Source organism: Pongo abelii, chromosome 4 (genome assembly GCF_028885655.2).
Source record: "Pongo abelii isolate AG06213 chromosome 4, NHGRI_mPonAbe1-v2.0_pri, whole genome shotgun sequence".
Classification (NCBI taxonomy): domain Eukaryota; kingdom Metazoa; phylum Chordata; class Mammalia; order Primates; family Hominidae; genus Pongo; species Pongo abelii.
The window spans coordinates 9,943,808-9,968,888 of NC_071989.2; the positions used below are offsets into that span (position 1 = coordinate 9,943,808).

At 42.0% G+C, this 25,081-nt stretch overlaps 1 long non-coding RNA gene across 1 annotated transcript; it reads left to right on the plus strand.

Annotated features, from left to right (window-relative positions):
• The first annotated feature begins 5,440 nt into the window (after positions 1–5,440).
• Positions 5,441–8,650, plus strand: LOC112133356 (uncharacterized). Its single transcript, XR_002915002.2, has 2 exons — positions 5,441–5,611; positions 8,431–8,650. It is a non-coding gene; the product is annotated as an uncharacterized LOC112133356 (long non-coding RNA).
• The last annotated feature ends 16,431 nt before the right edge of the window (positions 8,651–25,081 follow it).

The window sequence follows — 25,081 nt, forward strand, 5'->3', positions numbered from 1 at the left end:
TGACAGGCATGGTTTATGATGTTCCTATTTGTCAGGTATCTACCATCCCCTTGACACTTCCATGAGAAGAATATGTTTCCTTGCCAATCAATGTTGGTCTTGGAAGGCGAGACCAGAGGAATGTGAGGAGCTGGGAGGAACCCTGAGTGCACATGTGGCAAAAACACAGCATTTGGCTGGGACCCAACCCTCCTTCTCTCCATTGTGAAAACAAGTCCCAGATGGAGATGTTCCTGGGATCCGAACTCAAAAGACACATGGATCAGAATTAAACCTGACCCCGGCTTAGAGTCAAGCAAGTCTAACCCAGTGGGCCACCCCTGGTCCACAGACCCATGTTGAGATACAAATATTTAACCACCATTCTGTATCATTTGTTACACAGCACTGCCACAACAACACATGTTCACACACACAGTTCAAATGCTGGAGGCCAAGCATGTTTCCATGCATTGGAAATACATGAACTCACTTAATTAATAGCACCTATGAAGTAGGTGCTATTATTAAGTCAATTTTACAAATGAATACCCTAAAGCAAAAGAAGTGATGTAATCTGCCCAATGCAGCATGGCTGCGATACAACTAGACCACCCAGCTCTGAAAGTCATGCTGTCCTCCACTCTGCAGGTGACATTTCAGGCATCTGGACACTTCTGTGTCCCCCCCCTTCTCTGGGTTCCCAGACTTTCATAGGAATTCCTGTAGCTTTGCCCTTATCTCATCATGTTGAGTTACAAAGGTTCACTTGATGTATCTCCCCTCCTAGGTGGAGAGGCTAAATACTACCTGGTCCACGTAAAAAGCCTGTAACGAGGAGTTCAGTAAACATTGGTTAATTGACAAACTATGAAGACTCAAACTCAGCTCTCAGGACCAAGGGCTAGTGCTGCTGCTGTGGTCTCCCAGGCAAGCTCCCATCTTCCTCTATGCCTTTCATGCATCTGGGGGCAGCACAGCTCCATCCCTGTCTTGACTAGCTCTCCTAGACCAAACACTCACCCAGATATCACAGCTCCCCATGATCTATCCTCAGCATATCTTTTCCATCTCCTCTTTCATTTATCTCACAGTTCGTGCTAAGTCCCACTCAAGCACTCCACTGTCTCTCACTCCTATCTGACATGAAAGTCCCTCAACCCATGCATGGTCTATTCCACCCTAACCACAGGTGCAAACCTTTCCCACCCTCAAAGCACAGCCCAAACACCTATCCCCTGGGGGCCCCAGCTGAACATCCTCTTCCCTCCTCTGGGCTTTAATAGCACATCTCTGTGGCTTTGGTGTCTGTGTCTCTAGGCCTATGACATTCCTTGTCTACCAACTCTCTATGTGTGTGCTTATTTCTGTTACTTCCACAAGCCTCTTAAAGCTAGGGTCCACGTCAAATCCATCTACATCATCCCAAAGCACAGAACACGTGACTTTCAATTTATAGCAAGCATTCAATAACTATTTCCATAATCAAAAAGTGATGGTAAAACTGGCTTGCTTTTGTGAGGTATTATTCACTGTTAGCTTGTTCTAAAGGGAGCTGGGTGACGGCATGCAGCAGAATCCATCACGGAGGGTACATCACCCACCAGCTTTCCATCTGCAGATGTTGCCCATTGTAGAGCAGCATGCTGCCTGTTCAGGCACTGTTGCCAAACAGAAGGTTCTCTTGGCAGAAGAACTGGTGCATGCTGTGCTCTGCAGGCTGTGCCCCCGAACCAGCTCTTCCACATTGGCAAATGGTCATCCTTGAAATTGCCCTGCCCCATCCCCCACAGGCCTCCTACCACCCAAACAGATGGGCACACGTGTAAGTATGCCAGGGAGCAAGTGTGTACATCCGGTTGGAGCTCCTGATAAAAGATTTGTCTCTCATACATGGTATCAACCCTGTCCAAAGAGCAAAAGCACACCACTGTGAAATGGGAGGTGTTGAAAAGGAATTACCTTCATATTCTAATTTTGGGATCCCTTAATTAAAGAGTCCCAGACCTGGAGGGGGAGGAGGAGAATGAGAAAGAGCTGAAAGAGAACATTCCGTCTCCCTTTAAAGTTTCGGCTGGTGGCATCAGTGGACCTGGAAATGAATGTTGTCTCTTTTCAGGTGGAGTTCAGTTTTAAGGCATTTTTCAGCAGCAGCTAAATCCACGACCTGAGATGTCTATTGCTGCCTGCAAGACAGCTGGATAAAGGCAGTTCTCTCAGGGACTAGTATGCCTCCACACACAGGGATGAGTAAAAGTTTAATAAATTATCTATAAACCATGTTTAGAGAGAGCATGATACACTCAACATCCAACCTTATTGATAACCTAGTTGCAGTAATGTCAGAATCATGTTGAAAACCTTTATTGACTCAGGTTGCCTTCGTTGTCTGAAGGCGCATGTTGGCTAGACAACAAAGGCAGTGGTGGGAGCAGCCAAAATGGCTTTTGGTGTACATTACAAATTTAAAAGCCTAAAATTGACAAAGAAATAATACCACCTATAACTCTAAAGCACTTTAATTCTCGTCTTTTTTGAGACACTAAAGACAAATAAGAACTGCATTGATCCACTTGATCTACAGATCTCACGAATAATTTCTTCTGCTGGGATTTTTTTTTTTTCTTTTACTTTCCAAACTCTAAAATATCCATGACTCATTTGGAACACAAGAAGTGCAGCATGAACATCCCAGTTGGTCATCTGCAGAATATGCCAAACAGCACAGGATGCGGGGAGGCCACATAATGAAGAACAGATCATCATCTGGCAAAGCAACTGTCCAATGGCCAGCAGGTGGCCCAGTTGCTGGACCAATATGCTGCTCAGTACTGGAAGGTGCTCAGTCTCAGAAATGGGTTATAAATATCCATTCAGGGCTGTGACATTTGGAAGCTAAGAGCCTTAAAGACCTCAAGCTTTGCTGGTCACACTAGGGGTGTCAGGTGCTTCTCTGTAGATAGAATCTATCCAGTCTGTTTATTGTCTGCCTTTTAAAAGTCGCTCCTCGTTTCCAGACAGCTTCAGACAGAGGCTTGACTAGGGATTAAATATCCATCATTAATATGGCTCAGAGACATTGAAAAAAGAATAAGAGAGAAGTAAAGAAGAGTTTAAATACCTCCTGTAGAAGGGATATCTCACTGTGACAGCTCTGGATGTTTCATTTATTAAACAATGGAAGGTATAGTACATTATAGATGTGCTTAAAAATCATTTGCAAAGGAGAATTACTTTATTTTTAATGAAGAATCAAGCCTTATCCTCTAGGCGGCTTTACAAAAATGGTTTTGAAGAAATTAACCTCTAATTTTATTTATTTAAATGCATGTATTTCTAAAGCTTCAAAAGTATTGAGGTCCACTCTTTTTTTTTTCAAAGTTACTTTAGCTAGTTGGATGACTTAACTGTAGATCACAAGAGTGTCCAAACTTATTTTCACTCCCCAGAATTTTTTTCATTCTCTCCTGTTTCTGTCAGGAAGTCACTATGTTCATTTGCCTGGTAGCAGGATGAATGGCCAACTCCTGGCATGTACAAGTTGAGGAAGCTGCAATTTGCTCCCCCTTTCCCTTGAAGGTCACTAAATTTAATACTGTGATTGAAACTCAGTGCCTCCTACAAATCTCCAGAGAACTGTGATTCATAAGGAGGAAGATAATTTGGAGATGGGATATGTTAACCTGTGCACACATGTTAAGCAATTATAAACTGTTTCCTTTCATCTGTCTCAGATGTAATACATAGCAAGACTCTGAAGTATAAATCCTCTTTAAAATGAGACAGCCGGGAAATAGCCCATGAGGATACGTGGGTTCATTCACAGCACTGATACCCCTGTACAACTTCAGATGATGACAAATGAGACTGATTTTCAGCCTTGGCTTGACTTGAACTGGTAGCTTCTATCTTTGGCTTCCTTCTTGCAGGAAAAAAAATATATATCTCTCTATATATATATGTCTCATTTAGCCCATTGGCATCATTCCCAGTCAATGAATGAGTATGACACTTCTCCCAGGTAACCATCTCAAAGTTTTCTAGCTGAGCTAGTTAGTATAGAAAATGTTTTGGCACTGATAAACACATGATAGAAATCATTGTTTCACTTGGTGCATGGGAGAGCAGTGGGGAGGTAGGATATGCAGGACAAAGTAGTTTTGACTTTGCCTCTCCCAGTCCATGTAACCTTTGATATCCCAGAATTGGAATCCCTGGATACACATGAAACACATTGATGCATGACAGGCAAGTCCCAAAATTGGGGCTTAGTCCAGGAAAGTTTTTGGCTTTGCCCAGGAAAGAATTCAAAGGTGAGTCAGTGGTAGAAGAAAACAACTTTATTGAGATGGCAGTGTTACAGCTTCGTGACTGCTCCCGCAGAGTAGGGCTACCCTACAGGCTGTGTCAAGAGCAGCAGCTCAGGCACAGTTCTGCAGTCATGGTTAAACTCACTTTTAATTACATGCCAATTAAGGGGTAGATTATTCAGAAATTTTTGGAAAAGGAATGGTAACTTTCAGGGCATTGCCATGGAAAGGGGCAGTAACTTCCAGGTGTTGTCATGGAAACAGGCGGTAACTTCCAGGTGTTGCCGTGGCAATGGTAAACTGTCATGGTGCTGGTGGGCATGTCTTATGGAGAGGTACTTCGGGTGCCTCTTCCCTGTTTCAGCCAGTCTTTAATCTGGTCCAGAGTCAAGTCCCACTTCCTACCTCAACATGACTGTATCCCTGAATACGCAAGAAACCCTTGGCAATATCTAGGTCTTCTAATTGGGGATGACAAGAGGAGCATATACAGGAATAAACCTTTGCTGGAGAACCACACAGTGGCTCCTGGTGGGGTGGGAATGGGCATAAAACAGATATGAGGCAGAGTGACCAATGACAGAGGATCACAACAAGAAAAGTCACATTTGAGAGCAATTATAAGGTCAACGATACTGAGAAGTGCTGCACTTCTAAATCTACCTCCCAATAACATATCGATCTAAATTGAAAGGGTTCTTCCTGTTTTTAATCATACATGATTTTAATTTAACTCACACAGTCTCCCTGTACTAGTTTGCTAGAGCTGCTGTGGTAAAATACCAAAACTAGATGGCTTAAACAACAGTGATTTATCGTCACACAGTTCTGTAGACAAGAAGTCTAAGATCCAGCTGTCAGCAGGGTTGGTTCCTTGGAGGACTGTGAAGGAGAATCTGCTTTAGCCTCTCTAGCTTCTAAAGGTTTGCTCGCTGGGATCTTTGGTGTTACTTGGCTTGTAGACACATCACCCCAACCTCTGGCTTTATGTACACACGTCATTCTCCCTGTGTGTGCCTCTCTGTGCATAAATTCCTTTTTTTTTTTTTAACAAGGACACCAGTCATATTGGATTAGGGCCTCACCTGCTCCATTGTGACTTCATATTAACTAATTACATCTACAACAACCTAATTTCCAAATAAGGTCACATTCTGAGCTTCTGGGAGTTAAGACCTCAACATGTAAATTTGGAGGGATGCAAGTCAACACGTAACATTCCCTAACACAATATTTCCATAACAGTCTGTAGCGTCTTCTTCAGGCTAAGGGATCGGGGCCTCATCTATAAGAGTTGTAATAAGGAACAAAGGTTGTTGAAGGTAAGATGAGACTCAAGATTCAATAATATGTTCAAACTGCAGAATCAAAGAATACATCGAGGCCAAATATCTAAAAAAGAAAGTCTGATGGATTGCCAAAGTAAGAGGATCAGAAGGAAGTATTAAAACTAAGATAAGGATACAGAAAGTTGTAATATTGGATTTGACATAAATGTACAAAAAACAGGGAAGGTTAAATAAATCATGATACAACCATCAAAATTAAAGATTTGGTAAGTATTTTCTCATCCCATGAATAAAGGCCCATTCATCTTTTTGTTGAAGGATATTCAGCCCACATTAATCAGGGTTGAAGATCCTACATAAAAAGATTTGAGTTGCCATTTTCTCAAACAATACCCTCAGACACTGACTCTTCATAATTGGTTCTGCTAGTACAACTCTGGAAGTCTTAGAGAGAAGTTTATTCATTCTATTCAAAGGATACCTGTTTCAAGAGCCCCCAGCTAAATTTGGGTTCTAGTACCAGAGCAGCTAGCAACCCTGCCCTAATGGGACATGAAGGGTACCTGGACATGGGTGTTTACAGTGTACCTTTCACAGGATACTTCTTTTACTTGGCAGACTTCCTAATGCTTACTTGACTGACTTGCAATGAGGGAGTCCTTCACATAGGAAACTTGTTTACACTGGCAGATGCCCTTGTGGCTCTTATCTCACCCATCTCCAGTTTAGTCCTGCCTGACTTTGTGGTCTCCCTGGCATCCCAGGGAAAATCTGGCCGGGATAACCTCTAGTTCTTTAGATGGAAGGTGCAAATTCAATACACCATCACAATAGGAAATAAGTTTAAAGAGTTTTTACTTATAGGTCCTAGGCAAAGGACTTGACAATGAGTCAAGAGTGAAGCTCTCCATCCTCAGTCATGCAGGCAGAAATGGAGTCAGGCAGAGAGAGAGAGAGAGAGAGCATGCACACATGAGTGCATGCTCTCAGCAGCGTATATAAAAGAGCAGGGTAGCAGTTACTTCAAGTAATTGGGCAAATGCCTGAATGATCCCTTTAAAGAAAGCAGAACGAAGTGCAGAGCTCAGTCTGCCAGACTGGAGAGAGACGCCTCCAGGTTCTTATCTTTGACCACTGGCTTGAGCCATTTGAGTATGGAACTAAAGGCTGTGTCAATGGTGACAGAGCCCTGCTTCTGATATGAGAAAGTCAAACTTGTTTTCAAAACAGATGCTGATGCAAGATAAAATCATAAGTATTTACCACAATGCCTTCACGTATTAGGGCCTAAGGTTTGGTTTTGCTTTTTGGTTTTTGTTTTTTGCTTTTCAATCCTGGTTAAGAAGTGCTAAAAGATATTATAGCCCGACGTTCTGATTGGTATCAAGGGCAAATTTTCCTTCTTTTACAATGTGTTTTCTAGTTTGTTTTTTTTTAATTTTGTTACAATGAGCATAAAGGAAGAAAAGATTATGCCTTTGAATAAGAATTGTATTTACATTTTACTTTTTAAAAAGAAGGCAATAACTTGCATTTCTAACAATGGTTTATTAGAACCAAACCTTCAGATAGAAGCAACTAAGAATGCTAGATAAAATATTTAAAACATCTCCTTATAAGAATTTAAGAACTGACAGATAGCCAAAATAAAATCTAAGGAAAGCTGAAATCCAGAAAGCCAAGCACAAGAAACTTAATCTACTTTGACCTGCAGTTACTTGCTTACCCCGAGAAATTCCTGCTTTGATTTTGCAACCTCCCTTGTACAGCACAAGATACAGAGGTCAATGCCCAGGATGTATCCCAAGTGGAGAAACTAATAGGAGGCTCTCCTTATGTTAAGCAAGGGGAGAAAAAAAAAAGGACAATGAACTCATGGTGATAGCGCTACAAATAAATTCCTCTCTCACATCTTTGCAGGAGAATACAGAGGAAGTTGTTGGGCCCTGTCTGGAGTAGGTATTAAAGGAAAAGAAAGAGTGTTCCTCCCAAATTATAGCCATTAGCTACAGCATTGCCTGGGAGACACAGGGATCCACAGATTACAAACTTGTTTATGGACACCCAAGACCAGACATACAGAAACTTGGCAGTAGCAAATCCATATTCTCTCTATAGAGAAAATTTTCTATTGACCTTCAAAATATTACCACAATAAAACCCTTAGACAATAAACTGCACACAAATAACCAAGCACACAAGGAAAGAAATCACCATGAGTAAAATCAAGAAGAAACAGTAGAATAATCGAATCATACCCACAAGATTACAGTATTTCAAAGAGATATCTGCACTCCCATGTTTATTGCAGCACTATTCACAATGGTCAAGATATGGAACAAATCTAAGTAACCATCAACACGTGAATGGATAAAGAATATATGGTATATATATACAATGGAATACTATTCGGCCATAAAAAGGATAAAATCATGTCATTTGGCTCAATGGGGACAGAACTGGTGGCCATTATGTAAAGTAAAATAAGCCCGGCACAGAAAGACAAATATTGCATGTTCTCACTCATTCATATATATTAATATAGAATAAAGTAAAGTAGATTCTATGGAAGCATAGAGAACTGTGGTAACCAAAGGTTGGAAAGGGAAGTGAGAAGGAGGAGATGAAGAGAAGTTGGTTAAGGAGTACAAAAATACAGTTAGATAGAAGAAGTAAGTTTTAGTATTTGATAGTACAGTTGGAGAATTAAAGTTAACAATAATATTGGATATTTCAAAATGCCTAGAAGAATTGCAAGACAAAGAAAAGTTAAATGTTTGAAAGAAAAGATAAATGTTTAAGGTGATGGATATCTCAATTACCCTGATTTGATTATTATACATTGTATGCAGGTATCCAAAGGGCAATGTAACCCAAAAATGTGCACAACTGGTATATATGGAGCATCAGGAAGAGTAGCTAATGGATGTGGGGCTTAACACCAAGGCGGTGGGTTGATTTGTGCAGCAAACCACCATGGTTCACATTTACCTATGTAGCATACCTGTACATCCTGCATATATACCCCAGAGCTTAAAAGTTGAAGGAAAATAAATAAATTTAATATAAATATTTATTTTGAATTCTTCATCAGGAAGTTTGTATAACTCCATGTCTTTTGGGTCAGCTACTAGAAGATTATTGTGTTCTTTGGGTAGGAGTTATGTCTCATTGTTGGTTTGTTGTGTTTCTTGTTGACTTACATTGAGGTCTGAACATTTGAAAAAGTGGAGGCTTGTTCCAGTCTGCAGACTGGCTTTGTCTTGGGGGAGCCCTTCACCAGTCAGCCTACCCAGAGATTCTGGGTATACCACTTGGTATGGTTCATGAGCAGGCTTGCTGCTAACGTCCTCCAGCAGGCTGGCCTGTTTCTTGGGTCAGCAGGTGAGCAGGCCCTGATGCCTGGGTCTGCAGGTGCCAGCCTGGTGACTAGGGCCATGGGGGGCATTCTAGGGCTGGGGTGGGCATGAAGTCTGGGGCTGTAGGGGCCATCCCAGTGCTGGGGGTGGTCTGGAGCCTCGGGCTGCTAGGGCTGCTGGGGCTACTCTGGCCCTAGGGTGGGCCTACAGTCTGAATCTGTGGGGGCTGACCTGGCCCTAGGGTAGATCTAAAGCCACTGGGGCCCAGTCTGGATCCTGGGACTGAGGCAGGCCTGAAGATTGAGTCTGCCAGGCCAGACTGGAGCCTGGGACTGCAGGATCCAGCCTTGGACTAGGGTAGTGCTATAGGTTCAGTCCAGAGGGACCAGCCTGGAGTCTGAGGTTATGGTGAGCCCAGTGTTGGGTTTTACTGTGACAGGCCCAGTGTTCGCATCCAAGGCAAAGTGCAGTGCTCACTCTTCTCTCCTTTCCCCAAGTGAAGGGCATCTCTCTCCATGCCGTGCTGCCTGAAGTTGGGGGCAGTGATGCAGGTAATATAAGACTGTCCTTCTCGCCCTCCCCAGTGCTACTCATAACATCAAGATGAAGCTTACGAACATCACATTGAGTAAAAGGAGTCGGACATAAAAGAATACATTGATATGATTCCCTCAATGTTAAGTTCAAGAGCAGGATAATCTAAACTATATTGTTTAGTGATGCTTTTTATAAGAGATAAAAATATCTTTAAAAAGCAATGATATAATTAACAAAATATCAGAACAAAGATTAGTCTCTGGGAGGACAAATATAGAAGGAAACTGGGAGTCTGACGAGGCTCTGTTTCTTAGACTGGTTGTTACAGGGGTGTCTTCTTCAAAAGTGTTCCTTAAACAACAGCTTGTATAGATTGTATGCACTTTCCTGTCTATATAATATAATTCAAAACAAAACAAGGGAAACAATTTGCAAAAGAAAATGTCTCCTGGATGTTTTGGACTTAGAAAATAAAAGCAAGAATTAGTAGGCAGCAGACAAGCTGTAAGCAATTTTGCACAATTGGGTATACAAAGTGGTATTGGCCGATAGTTTTCACGTTCCACTCACGGAGAGGTAGATGGGTTTAATAGCTGTGTTTAAAGTGTCAGATGCAAGAACAATAATAGGTTTCCCTTAAAGGATTTTTACTAATTCCCTGCCAGCTCAAGAACCTTTTCATTAAAATGGTCCTTTCCTGCTTATCAGAAACAATTAAATCCTCACTTCATAGCAGTCTCGGTCTTATGTCAACCACTCCCTTTGGCCCCCCAAATATACCTCCAATATTATCTAACATGAATTGAAATTGCCACATGGTCAAGGCAATAAAGAAATAAAGCCACGAAAGAAACCAAATGAAAGCAAAGGTATAAAATGATATTAGATGTTAGTCTGCAGAAAGAAAAAGCTGAAGGAATTAGAAACAGCCACAGGAACTTTCTGTGAACCAGGAGAGGCACTTCCATTTACAAACCACACTTTGTTTTTCATAGAGTGGGTTGATCATCACTTAAGAACTGAAAATTCAGCATTCCTTCTAAGGTGCATTTTGTTCAAATTGATATAAGTGCCCCAGATGGTTTCGCTTATGGTATCCCATTGATTATTGCGTTCTGCTCTTGCAAGCCATAGATCTGTTGTAATCTAACTGTCTGGGGAGTGTCCATTATTCTAGTTTCAAACCCATTCTGTCCTTAGTCACACACACTCAAGCAAAGTGATGCAGGGGGACCAGATAAAAGCCGTCCATTAGAAACCTCAGTTGCTGCTTGCCTCTCCCACAGAATTGAATATATTACTCCAGCTATCGTCAACAACATGCATCAACATCAGGATCCTCACTGTTTGGAAGACAGCCCCTGAGACCCAGAGCAAATGGGTCAAAGTCTCAGTTGCATCAGTATAACTATAAAGACAATAATTTTTACCTCTCTCACAGGATTCAGTGGAAAAGTAAGTGAATAAAAATAGACTGAAAACACCAATATAAGGAGCTAAAAGTACTGTGTGCATTGTTGTAAAATAGTAAGTCAACAGCCCAATCATTTATTGCCACTGAAAGTCTAATATCTTATCTGACAGGTTGTAAACTTTCAGACACATAAGCTTGAAGTGTGTATGTTTGTGTGTTTTAAGTGTGAACCGAAGCAGGTGGCAATAAGGGGAGGAAGGAAGGGAAATGGGAAGAAAAGTAACACAAAGAAGAAATGCATAAAGAAGAGACTATGATCCAGTAGGCAAATAACTCAGTTGAATCTTTGAAGAAACAGGTGTCAACGCTTGTTATCAGGGTAAAGGTCAAGGACCATTTTTCTAGACATTTATCTTTACTGCTCTCTGCTAGGAATGACACCAGCGCATCACAATACTGCCCTCCTAGCCCCTCAGCCTGTGCTGCCTCCCACCATGGAGGCATGGCATTGCCGTTCTCCGTTTACCTTCCCTCATCTCCCTCCCCAGCTCAGGCTCCTTGCCCCACAGCTCATCTCTCCAGACTCTAAGCACGTTTCAAACTGTCTATGGCACCAAATAATATGACAAAACAAAATAGGAAATAACAAGCTAAAGAATCAGGTCTAGGAAAGAGGCTCCCTTTCAGTCAGAACCCTCTGGTTTCTTGTGTTACTTCAGGTCGGCTGTGGATTTGATGTGCAAAAGGATGTGTGGGGAAAGACAGCAGAAATTAGGAAGAGTCTTTGGCCTGGGATGTAGGTCTGATACTGCGGAAGGAGAGAGGGATAGAATATTGGAGAGCAAAAGTCTCAAACTGCAGGAAAAATGGCTTGGTCAGACCTATAGGCAGTCCTTAAGGCAAAGTTACCCACTGAAGAGCTCCATGTCATGTCTCAGTACCCATCTGTGCTCAGCCACTGGATAGCTGAGGCCTGCAGAAAGGTTGGTCTCAGTGCAAATGTGGGAGCAGTTAAAAAGGGACAGAGGTGGGGCCATTTGTGCTTCCTGCAGCAAGACGATCTAAGTAGCAGCCTCTCAAGAAATATGTTCCTTTACTTATTGGTCACCTGAAGGTAAGAGCCTATTTTTATTGCTCACCCCATAGCATAGAAGTTACAAACTGACTGTAATGGACAATCTGGGAAAATGAGATTTTTTTTTTTTTTTTTTTGCTATTGCATTTGGGTATTGAATAGTGTTTTAAAAACTTTTAAGCTAGTTACCAATATTTAAAACAAATAGATTTTACATTTTTAAATTCACACCTCCAGCTTTTCTTGAAATGAAATGCAAAGGGACAACTTTCTTTCATGTTGGTGGAAAAACAGCATTGCCCCTTAGTGAACATTCACTCTGCAGCTGGCCATATTTCCCACCATTCCTTTATGCCTACACCAGCCCATGCACAGATCACTTTACTGACTGTTCTCCATGATCACTTAAGGCTTTAAGTCTCCTGCATTCATGCCTGTGTCACCATTAGGACATAATATCACTGACGGCAATTACTTTGTATGTTTGGATCACTGACAGGCAATTAATTGCCTGCAACAGTGCAAGTTACATATTAGCTGCCCAATAAATATTTGTTCAATAAAATAGGGTGCTATCAACATAGAGCGTTGGAAGAAATTGACTGGATGGTGGTGGAGAAAAGGCACTTGTTTCAGTCTTGTCTATGGTTAGCTTTGCACTACCCACACACAACCAAACTGGCACCTAAGGGAGAAGGTGAGACTCCAGACACAGCAGTAGAGGGTGCTTGTTCTAAGGAATATGTAGAATCAAGGTGACTACAGAATGGGTGTGTATACAGCAGCAAAAAGTCTCCCCTTGCATGTCCTGTACTGTCTCGCAGGGCTTCTTTACTCTCCTTTCAAATTTAGAATGAGGGAGTGGGTTTGTACAGAGAAGCAGTGCTTATCTCAGCTCCTGCCCTAGCCCCAGCTCAGCCTGAAGCATTCCTACAAAATACTCACTGGACCACATTCCAGGGCAGCTGGGCATGAGGGGTCCTCACCCCAGAGCTAACACACACTTAAGCATAATGGAACGAATTGAGTTCAATGACGATGCGATGGGTGATCCTCAAATGGCATAAAAATGCACATGGACAAATGTTGCAAATCAAACTGAGAACTGCTGCCAGAGGCCAGTCCCCCGTGGTGTCTCACCAGCTCTGAAAATGATTACCAGATGATAAAGCAGAGCAGGCTCCCTGCAATCTGATTACCAGGAGGGACTGGCAAATCCATTAGGAGCAAACAGTCCTCCTTCAAGTCCATTTTACTTGCTAAAATCAAGCAACGTTAAGTTAAAAAAAAAATGAGCCAATTTTTCATCCCATTCTCATTGCCTCATAGTCACTGCATTCATTTTCAGTTAAAAGAGCTGGGAAGGTTTGTGCTTTGAGAGCAAACCTTCCTGCTATTAAAAATCAAAGTCAGATGTAAGCCTGACATGAAGCAGAGAGCTAAGTACCTTTAGTTTGTGGGCACCCTGTTCTGACGGCCTAACCTGCAGAAAAGCAGTCGTGGAGGAAGGGAAGCAACTCTGGCCTTCTGAGCATCAAACCGCACAGAGCCCTCTGCTTGTGTCCTGTCACATAATTCCCTATTCCCTGGATAAGGAGATTTATAAAGAATCCACTAAGTTAGAACAAGAAGGGATCTTAGCACTTGTGTAGTCTACCTTTCTCTTAGTCTTATTTCATTTTATTTTTATTATTATTTTGAGACAGGGTCTGGCTCTGTCGCCCAGACTGGAATGCAGTGGCAAGATCTCAGCTCACTACAACCTCTCCCCATCTCTTGCCCCCTGGGCTCAAGCCATCCTCCCAGCTCAGCCTCCCAAGTAGCTGGGACCACAGGCATGCACCACCATACCTGCTTAATTTTTCTGTTTTTAGTAGAGATAGTTTCTTGCCATGTTGCCCAGGCTGGTCTTGAATTACTGAGCTCAAGCGATCCACCTGCCTCAGCCTCCCAAACTGCTGGGATTCCAGGCATGAGCCACTGCATCCAGCCTTAGATTTATTTTAAAACCACATCATATTTTAATAAGCATAAAAAATGTTCATGTCCTTGAAAGATCTTGATGTGACTGGCTCCAGTTCTACCCCACCTCTAGCTTGAGAGAGTCTTTTTACTGTACACTCCCAGTAGCCAATAGGTTTCAGAGCTTTGTATTCCATAGAGTATATGATGGAAACAATGAACCATTTTCCCTGAAATAAGAAAATATAATATCATATTAAATATGCTTTGAAACTAAACACTTTCCTCTACCACCATCACCACCTATCAAGATTCTGATACAGGCTTCGCTGACTTGGTTCGGCCCTCTCATGTTATACAGAAAGTGGCTGAGACCCAAAGTGTTTTTTTTTTGTTTTTTTTTTTTTGAGACAGAGTCTCGCTCTGTCGCCCAGGCTAGAGTGCAGTGGCGTGATCTCGGCTCACTGCAAGCTCTGCCTCCCGGGTTCATGCCATTCTCCTGCTTCAGCCTACTGAGTAGCTGGGACTACAGGCTCCCGTCAACCCGTCCAGCTAATTTTTTGTATTTTTAGTACAGATGGGGTTTCACTGTGTTAACCAGGATGGTCTCGATCTCCTGACCTCATGATCTGCCCCTCGGCCTCCCAAAGTGTTTGGATTACAGGCGTGAGCCACCGCGCCCAGCCAGGCCCAAAGATTATTACTGACCTGAGGCTGCAGACTTGCTTTTCTTCCTAATGCTGGAACCTAACCCCGTGTTCCCTGACTCACATTAGATTGCTTTCTCAGTGCTCAGGGCTTTATGCTCCAAACCCAGGGCTTCATACATGAGTGCCCAAGAACAAGAGGAAATTGTTAAAAGTGTCTTTGAGGAGGATCATATAAACAGTAATCTTTTGTATTGGCATCATTTGGATAATGGTGTTGGGACCCAAGGGTGAACGCACCCCTCCCCTTCAAAATAAAGAACACACTTTATTGTCAATAAAGAACACACTCAGAGGACAGTGCTCCTTGGGACAGTTACCCAAGTAAAGTTCAGGTCTGTGCTCAACTAATGGCTAAGCAAGTCTCCAATAAACGCCAGAGGACAGGCCTCGCAGGTGAAAGCTAGATTAGAGAATATGACCTAGAGCTTAGACCAAACATGATTTTTAAATTCTGAACACTACTCCTGCTATGCCCATAATTGAATACAAGTAGGCCAACAAAATGAAAGAATGGCGACTTCTTCTGGGGTTGGGAAGAGGGAGCCCTGTCCTGCTCTGCTTTCCTCAATGGAGCAGAAGCATAGGTGTATAGTTCTTCTTGAACACACACCTGAGAACAAGCAGTCAAGAGGCCCTGCTGTGCCTGAGTGTGGTCCACCTATGCGTAAGAGGTGGAGGAAAGAGATGGAACACATTCATGCCAACTTTCCCACCTGATAGGAAGAGGTAACTTTAGCAGAAGTTTCCTGTCTCTTCTTAGAAGGTGAAGTAGCCTGGCCGGGTGCAGTGGCTCACGCCTGTAATCCCAGCACTTTGGGAGGCTGAGACAAGCGGGTCTCTTAAGGTCAGAAGTTCGAGACCAGCCTGGCCAACATGGTGAAACCCCATCTCTCTTAAAACTACAAAAAAATTAGTTGGGCATGGTGGTGCGCACCTGTAGTCCCAGCTACCCAGGAGGCTGATGCAAGAGAATCACTGGAACCCAGGAGATGGAGGTTGCAGTGAGCCAAGATTGTGCCACTTCACTCCAGCCTGGGTGACAGAGCTAGACTCCATCTCAAAAAAAAAAAACAAAGAAAAAAGAAAGTGAAGTAGCCTATGTTAGAGTGCTCTATAATCATCCAGTTCCCATACACAAAAAATTAAACCCGTTAATGGAATGGTAAAAAGTGCATTCTTTATTGAACCAGAAACTGAGGAATTCCAGAGATTGGAAGTGACAGGGTACAGCTAGAGAAGGAGACTTCAGCCTGTGGCATGCAGGAAGACCCTCTGCAAAGGGAGAGAGAGGCCACAAACTGCCCCATAACCAAGCGAGGGCACTAGCTTAGGGCTGTGATCACAAGGCCACCAGCAAGCAGTGGTGACTCAGCAAGCTGGATGGTTGACTTCCTCATATCTTCTTTCTTCCTTGGGTCAGGGAGCATTACAGGAATAAACACGTCCGTATGGGTGGATGAAATAAAAGCAGGAGTTGGACCAGAGATAAGCGATTATGGAGGCTGTCAGAGGATCACTCTGGCTGCTGAGTGGAGAACAGTTTATATGAGGTGTGAAGTGGGAGCAAGGAGGCCAGTGGGTGTGGCTGCAGTCTTCCAGGAGATGGAGCTAATGGTGTCCTGGATGAGGGTATGAATGAAGGAATGGAGAGAAGGACACAGATTCTAGTGATATCCAGGATGTTAAATCAACAAAACAAAGTCATGGGTCAAGTATGATTTTGTATCCCACTATGCCTGTGGATTCACAATACAATGACCTTAGTACACTTCCACTCTATTTACTCATCCCTTATAATTTTTGCTCTTCTTCTCATGTTTGTAGTGATAATGTATGTTAAACATCTCAATGCATTATGTTTGATGTTTTTATAGTCACTATTCATTTCATTTCCATTTTCTGTTGGTCTTCCTTTCAGCATTCTGTGTTTTCACCGGGGATCACTTTCCTCTGAACTGAAGAACTCCCTTTGCTGTTTTATTTAGCACAAACGGGCTCCTGAAAAGTTCTCTTAGTTTTGACCTTTCTGAAAGTATTTCTTTTATTTCCATCTTTGTTTTTGAAGAATGTTTTGCTAATTAAAGTAAAATTCTAGGTTCACAGTTATTTTCTTATATCACTTTAAGGAGATTATTCAGTTGTGTTTTGACTCTCATTGTTTCCCATCAGAAGTCAGTTGTCACTCTTCCTGTTTCCTTTCAAAGTCATCTGCCTTTTCAACACTTCTGGCTCCTTTCAGGATTTCCTTTTGTGTTTGGTATTCAAAAATGACAGTGATATGCTAAAGCATGGTTTTCTTTGTATTTATCCTGCTGAGGCTCATAGGCCATGATTTTGAGTCTTAATGTCTTCCCAAAATTTTGAAAAATATTTGTCCATGATTATGTTTCTGTTCACTTTCTTTCTCCTCTCTTTCTGGAACTGCAATTATACCTGAAATTCAATCTTTTCATTATGACCCATATATCTCTTACTCTTCTATCTATTGAGACTTTTTATCTCTCTGTGTTTTTTAATATCTCCCTGGACATATTCTACAGGCCTGCTTCCAGTTTACTAATTCTCTCTATAGTACCCTGCCATGATGCCCATTGATTGAAATCTCAATTTTATTTATTTTTATTTTTCCATTATAGGATTTCCATTGGAATTTTTATGGTTTCTGGTTCTCTGCTGAAATCCTTCATCTTGTAATTGTATTTCTTGAACATCTTAATTGCAAGTATTTAATATCCATGTAGAATAACTCCAATTTATAATTGTCCATGGGTCTGTTTCTATGATCTGTATTTCTCCTGTTTTTGGACAAACCTTATTGTTTTGTACACGTGTTTTATTTTCAAACACAACATTGTCAAATGTTGTATGAAAAATTGTAGAGACAATTTAAGACTTTGAATAAGGTTATCACTCTCCACAGAGAAACCACTTTTTCCTCTGGCAAATCACTTTGTTTCTGTCTGGGACTGAGCTGATTAGAAGTTGTTTTTCAGTCTTTCTGAGGAACGGCGTGTTTCCAGTTCACCCTTACTCATAGGATGTAGGCCTTAAGCATAACAACCAAAAACCTGCAGTAATCACAGGACTTCTCCTTAGAAGGTCATTCACTACAATTTTTGTCCCTCTATCCTTGTGAGACTACAAAGAACTTTGCTCATAATCTTAACTTCTCAGATGCCATTTTTGTTTTCTGATTTTGCACTTGCCTTCTAGGCAAGCTCCAAAATGCCAGCTCCAAAAAGCAGCTCCAAATGCCAGATGCCTCTCTTTATTTCCCTCTTTTTTCTGTATGTTGGCTCCAGAAATGCTCACTGCCTGAGCAGCTCTTTGAAGCCTTCAAACATATGTCTATATGTGTGTGTGTGTATGTATGTTCTAGATTTTCTCATTATTCTTCCTGAATCCAAAACCACATAGTCAGCCAAAAACAAAAAGGGGCAAAAGATGATGCGTGGGTTTCTGACGTGCTTAATAGATTTTATAATAATGACATTCACCATTACAGGGAATTCCAGAAAAGGAATGACTGCTGACAAGATTGGTTCTTGGCTGGCATCTTGGAACTTACATTTCAGGAGGGTTTCTGCTGTTAACTGATAAGCGCCATTCACTGAGCCGAAAGTATTTGTGAAAAGAATTGGTTTATGTTGAACTCCTGCTTGCCTGCTGGGAATCTGAAATTGCATACATGCCAGACAGGGAGGGGATATATATTAGTCCATTCTCATGCTGCTAATAAAGACATATCCCAGACTGGGCAATTTATAAAGGAAAGAGGTTTAACTGACTCACAGTTCAGCATGACTGCGGAGGCCTCATAATCATGGTGGAAGGCAAAGAAAGAGCAAAGGAATGTCTTACATCGTGGCAGGAAAGAGTGTATGCAAGGGATCCGCTCTTTATAAAACCATCAGATCTCATGAGACTTATTTACTGTCACAAGAACAGCATGGGAGCACCTGCCCCATGATTCAGTTACTTCCCACTAAGTCCCTCCCATGACACATTGGGGAATACAGGAGCTAAAATTCAAGATGAGATTTGGGTGGGACACAGCCAAACCATATGATTCTGTCCCTGGCCCCTCCCAAATCTTATGCCCTCACATTTCAAAACCAATCATGCCTTCCCAACAGTCCTCCAAAGTCTTAACTCATTTCAACATTAACTCAAAAGTCCACAGTCCAGTCTCATCTGAGACAAGTCAAGTCCCTTCCAACTGTGAGCCTGTAAAATCAAAAACAAGTTATTTACTTCCTCGATACAATGGGGATACAAGCATTGGGTAAATATGCCCATTCTCAATGGGAGAAATTGGCAAAAACAAAGGGGCTACAGGCCCCATGCAAGTCTGAAATCCAGCAGGGCAGTCAAATCCTAAAGCTCCAAAATCATCTCCTCTGACTCCATGTCTCATATCCAGGTCATTCTGATGAAAGAAGTAGGCACCAAGGCCTTGGGGAGCTCCACTCCTGTGGCTTAGTAGGGTATAGACCTCCCTACTGGCTGCTTTCACAGGCTGGCATTGAGTGTTTGCGGCTTTTCCAGGAGCATGGTGCAAGCTGTTGGTGGATCTACCTTTCTGGGGTTTGGAAGACGGAGGTCTCTTCTCACAGCTCCACTAGGCAGTGCCCCAGTGGGGAGTCTGTGTGGGGGCTCTAACCCCACATTTCCCTTACACACTGCTCTAGCAGAGGTTCTCCATGAGGGCCCCGCACCTGAAGCAAACTTCTGCCTGGACATCCAGGCATTTCCATACATCCTCTGAAATCTAGGTTCCCAATCCTCAATTCTTGACTTCTGTGCACTCTCAAACTCAACACCACGTGAAAGCTGTCAAGGCTCGGGTCTTGCACTCTCTGAAGCCACAGCCTGAGCTGTACCTTGGCCCCTTTTAGCCACAGCTGGAGTGGCTAGAATGCAAAGTACCAAGTTCCTAGGCTGCACACAGCAGGGGGGCCCTGGGCCTGACCCAGGAAACCATTTTTCCCTCCTAGGCCTCAGAGCCTGTGATGGGAGGGACTTCCACGAAGTTCTCTGACATGCTTTGGAGACATTTTCCCCATTTTCTAGGTGACTAACATTTGGCTCCTCGTTATTTATGCAAATTTTTGCAGGTGGCTTGAATTTCTCCCCAGAAAATGGGGTTTTCTTTTCTATTGCATAATTAGGCTGCAAAATTTCCAAACTTTTATGCTCTGCTTCCTCTTCAACCTTTGCCACTTAGAATTCTCCTCTGCTACATACCCTAAATTCTCTCTCTCAGGTTCAAAGTTTCACAGATCTCTAGGGCAGGGGCAAAATGCCACCAGTCTCTTTGCCTAGCAATAGTGACCTTTACTCCAGTTCCCAAGAAGTTCCTCATCTCCATTTGAGACCACCTCAGCCTGGACTTTATTGTCCATATCACTATCTGCATTTTGGTCAAAGTCATTCAACAAGTCTCTAGGAAGTTCCAAACTTTCCCACATCTTCCTGTCTTCTGAGCCCTCCAAGTCTCTAGTAAGTTCTAAACTTTCCCACATTTTCCTATCTTCTTCTGAGCCCTCCAAACTGTTCCAACCTCTGCCTGTTACCCAGTTCCAAAGTCATTTCCACATTTTTGGGTATCTTTACAGCAGTGTTAAACTCTCTGCAGTATCAATTTACTGTATTAGTTCATTCTCATGCTGCTAATAAAGACATACCCAAGACTGGGCAATTTATAAAGGAAAGAGATTTAATTGACTCACAGTTTAGCATGGCTGGGGAGGCCTCACAATCATGGCAAAAGGCGAAGGAAGAGCAAAGGCATAGTGGCAGGCAAGAGAGTACGTGCAGGGAACTGCCCTTTATAAAACAAAACCATCAGATCTCATGAAACTTATTCACTTTCATGAGAACAGCACAGGAAAACCAACTCCCATGATTTAATTACCTCCCACCAGGTCATTCCCACAACATGTGGAGACTATGAGAGCTACAATTCAAGATGAGATTAGGGTGGAGACACAGCCAAACTATATCAGAGTACCTATGTGATCAGCCCCCAGTAAAAATCCTGAGCCATAAGGCTCTAACAAGCTTCAATAATTGATGTTTCACATGTGTTATCATAATTCATTGCTGGGGTAATTAAATGCATCCTGTGTGACTCCACTGGGACAGGATTGTTGAAAGTTTGCACCTGGTTTCCCCATGACTTTGCCCTATGTGCCTTTTCTCTTTGCTAATTGTGGTTAGTATCCTTTTTCTGTAATAAATCATAGCCACGAGTATGACTATATGCTGAGTCTTGTGAGTTTTTCTAGTGAATCATCAAACCTGAGCGTGATCTTTGGGATTTCTCAAGATAGAACAACTGGGGTGGAGAAAATAATAAATTTTAGACGTGGACATATTAAGTACTCTTTATCTTACTTGACCTTTTATTTATTTGTTGTTTTACCATGTACTTCTTTTGTTCTCAATCTTTCATCAGCATTAGCACGGTTGACCACCCATCCTTCTGGAAACATGACTAAGCCTTGTTATAACACAGCTATCACCTGGTTTACTTCTTACCTCTCTTCCTCTGACTCCCTTGCAAGTGCATGACTTTAGATTCTTGGGCTCTCTTCTATTCTCACTCTGTTCTCTCTATATTGGTACTTTCATCCACATTCACAGCTTCAAACACCTCCTACGTACAAAGGATTCACATATTTACAGCTTTGGCCTTGGTCTTCCTTTTAGGCTCCATAACTGCATCTCAACAGCCTACTTATCTCCCAGATAGGCCAGAGTAACCTCAGATTCTTGGTCATGCTGGCATTCTTATAAAATATCAAAACAAGTGTTTTGTTTCAGAGCACCTTCTCTTTCCTCACACTTTTCTTCTACCCTCCCATGAAAAGGTTTACACCCTTTGTCTCTGTAGTCTTAGCTGTCACATGGTATGTCTCCTCCCTGTCTATATCCTTTGATTTAATAGGTTCATCCAATAAGACTTTATTGAACATCTACTATATACATTAGGCTAGACACTGGAGATACAAAGATGGTTAAAACATGGACCCACTCTTCAAAGACTTATAGGCAAATAAATAATGGCAAACATAGAAATAAAGTACCATAAAGTATTATAAATGTGATTGCAGAGCAGTATCAGGACATAATATGAGCCCCCAAAAGGGTAAGTAGTCCAATCCCCCAGAAAATGGAGGAGGAGATGCTGGAACTGCATTTTGAAAGCCCAGTAGGTGTTCTCCATATGGATAGGATGAATGAGAGGATCAAATGCACACTGCAGGGAGGGACACATCATAGTCACTATGACGATGGAAATCCACAAGAGAAAATGTCACGAAAGCAAACTAAACTAACTTAAAATGCATGGTAGTAATTTTCTCAAAATAGCATTTATTTGAAAACGTAAGTACCAGAAGAATATAAGAGATTTAAAAAAAGAACTAACATTTTCTACAGTTTTGTTACATAATGCAGGGTTTGAATCACCTAGGCTCTGGATCAGCCTGTCTCCATTAGATCTCATGAGACCAGCTGGTGTTGCCCTTCCTGTCAATAACAGCAAAAGACAAGAACCAAGGTCAGTCTCCAGGGCACAATCAGGAGAATGTGAGCAAAAGGGATTATCAGAGGAAATCTTAAAAAGGAGAGAATTGGATTAAGAAAGCCAATGAAAGATCCAAGTTGAAGGGGCAGGATCACTTCCCCAGACAATTCTAGATGATTACAGGCAAGATAGACTACCAGTTTGACTATGTCCTTTCCAAGCTTGGCGAGAAAACAGTTGTCATTTCAGAGGCTGGCTGCATTCATATAAGCATCATATTTTCCTGTAGCCAATGCTGTAATTACTATTCACAGGAAGATTTGGATGATGAATGACTTTCTGGTACCACCCAAATCATGCCACAGTGTCCACTCTGTCTGATCCAATTGTCATCCCTGGACACAGACATAAAGCCCTCAGCCCTGGCTCGCCAGAGCAATCACAGAGTTTCTCCTTGTCCTCCCCAACTGCACATACTCAGATGGGGGAAGCCTGTTCACCAAGACCAACAGTATCTACAGGAGGAATTTTACCCCAGATTTTTCTCTCTTCATGCGTAAAAAGGTGCCATCTGAAATTATCTCATCTGTCCAAAGTGGTGCCCAGACAAGGGGAGAACAGTCCATTGATAGCTGTCATTCAGTTCAATAACTGTCAAGCCTTTTTTATGAATAAGGGGCTGCACTAGTTGCCACTGAGCATTTTAATATATACAAGAAATGCCCTGTCCAAATCAGAATACACCCTGGGAAATGGACCATTCAACCCAAGTGTCATAATTTACCTATTGCTAGCAAACACAATGATCAAAGAGTACAACTCTGATACGGACATATGCCCAGGGCAGAAAAAGAAAATCAACAGAAACAAATTGATTGCAAATAATCTTGATTCATTGCTAATTTCAAAAGTGTAGATTTTATTACATAATAAAGTTATATATGGGCATAAATATTCTATTATATAGTTTTATCTCTAGATCAAAAAAGTAACTTTATTTATGTATACATATTTTTGCTCCCAGGCTTATAAACTTTTGCTTTTATGGTATGGTGGTCTTAAAAATTAAAGCAAAATATTATCTACAACGTTTCCCAAAAGTTTCCATGTGATTCAGAGAACTCAACAATGATGCAACAGCAGGTATATAGACATAGCAATGCAATTCACACCCAGCTATTTAACTTTTTATTTTCTAGACTGTTATGATTGTCTGGATTGGAGGATGAATTCTCCAGAGCAGTTCACACCAACAAAGAGAGAATCATATCTGTAGCCACAGCTTCTAATTTTTATAATTATTTTCCCCTTTTAAAAAACCCCCTTTGCTTAAGCCAGTGCAAAAAAAGTAATTCAAAAATCAAAATACTTATTATAATCACTGTCCACCCATCACTCTGGGTAGCCAGAATGAGTGCGCTGGAAATAGATATTTAATTAGATATTTCCAAACAGCCCTCACACCTTTTACTTTCCACTGCCCTTACAATAACTCTGGGATTTTTAAAATCTAAAATTGTAATATGATACATGAATGTAAGTAAATATAGATATGCCCAGAAATTAAATTTCACCTGTGAATTTATCCTACCCTTGGGCTACTAGCCAAAGATTATTTAGGTAGATTAATTAAATAGTTTAACACTAGCACATGAAGAAACGATATTTTAATTAAGTTTGGGGAAATAATATATGCAGGCAAAAGATAATAACCACACTCTGTCAGGTATAACTATATTGACTTGAAGAAACAGTGCATCTAATCCTAAAATTCGCTAGTGCCCTGTAATCATTAATTTTTCCATTAATTACATTAATCATTAATCTGTCAGACATGCTCTGGCCTAATAATAATTGCAATCATTTTTTTCCGGATTTAGGGTGCATTAGAAATGGTTTTGAGAACTTCACAGGCAGACATCACCACTCAGGTAATCTACACAACAACCTGGTGAGGTACAGCTATTTTGATTTTCCTTTTTCATATGAGGAAACAAAGAATTAAAGGGGCTAAATAACATGTCCTGAGTTTAAACCTAACCAGTGGAGGTCCTGGTGTCTGCGTGGGTGCTTGCTGCTGTGACCCAGGCCCCCACGCTGCTCTAGGCTGGCGCTGTCCGCTGACATCTTCCCCCGGCTTTTCTCTGTAGGATACTCTCCCTCTCTACGACGGGCCTTGGGGACCCCAGACTGACAGTGCTAAAAGGCTCCCCGTGGAGTTCATGCAACCCCAAGCATCTGGTCTGATTTCTCCCGGCCCCACACAGGGGTGCCCCATATGAGGAGAGCAGAAGAAACCACTGGAAGACCAGGCCTTTTTTTTTTTTTTTTTTCAACCTCTTCTCGTATTGCACAGAATATTCCAAATATTCGAAATGTCACCAAAACTCCCATATCAACCTAATTCACAACAGCAACTGTGATAAAACCAAAGTATCTTACATCCTGAGTGGGAGATTAGGGATGGAAGGAGGAGAAATAAAAAAGGGAGGGGAGGCTGGGCTCAGTGGCTCACACCTGTAATCCTAGCACTTTGGGAGGCCGAGGCAGGTGGATTGTCTGAGCTCAGGAGTTCAAGACTAGCCTGGGCAACACGGTGAAACCCCGTCTCTACTAAAATACAAAAGAAATTAGCCGGTAGTGGTGGCCTGCACTTGTAGTCCCGGCTACTCAGGAAGCTGAGGCAGGAGAATTGCTTGAACCCTGGAGGTGGAGGTTGCAGTGAGCAGAGATTGCACCATTGCATTCCAGCCTGGGCAACAGAGCGAGACTCTGTCTCTGGAAAAAAAAAAAAACAAAAGAGGGCAGGGAAGAGGAGAGGGAAAGAAAAGAAAAGGGGAGGGGAAGGGAGGGTAGGGACAGAAAGAAAAGAAAGAGAGAGAGAGAGAGGAAGAAAGAGAGAGAGGAAGGAA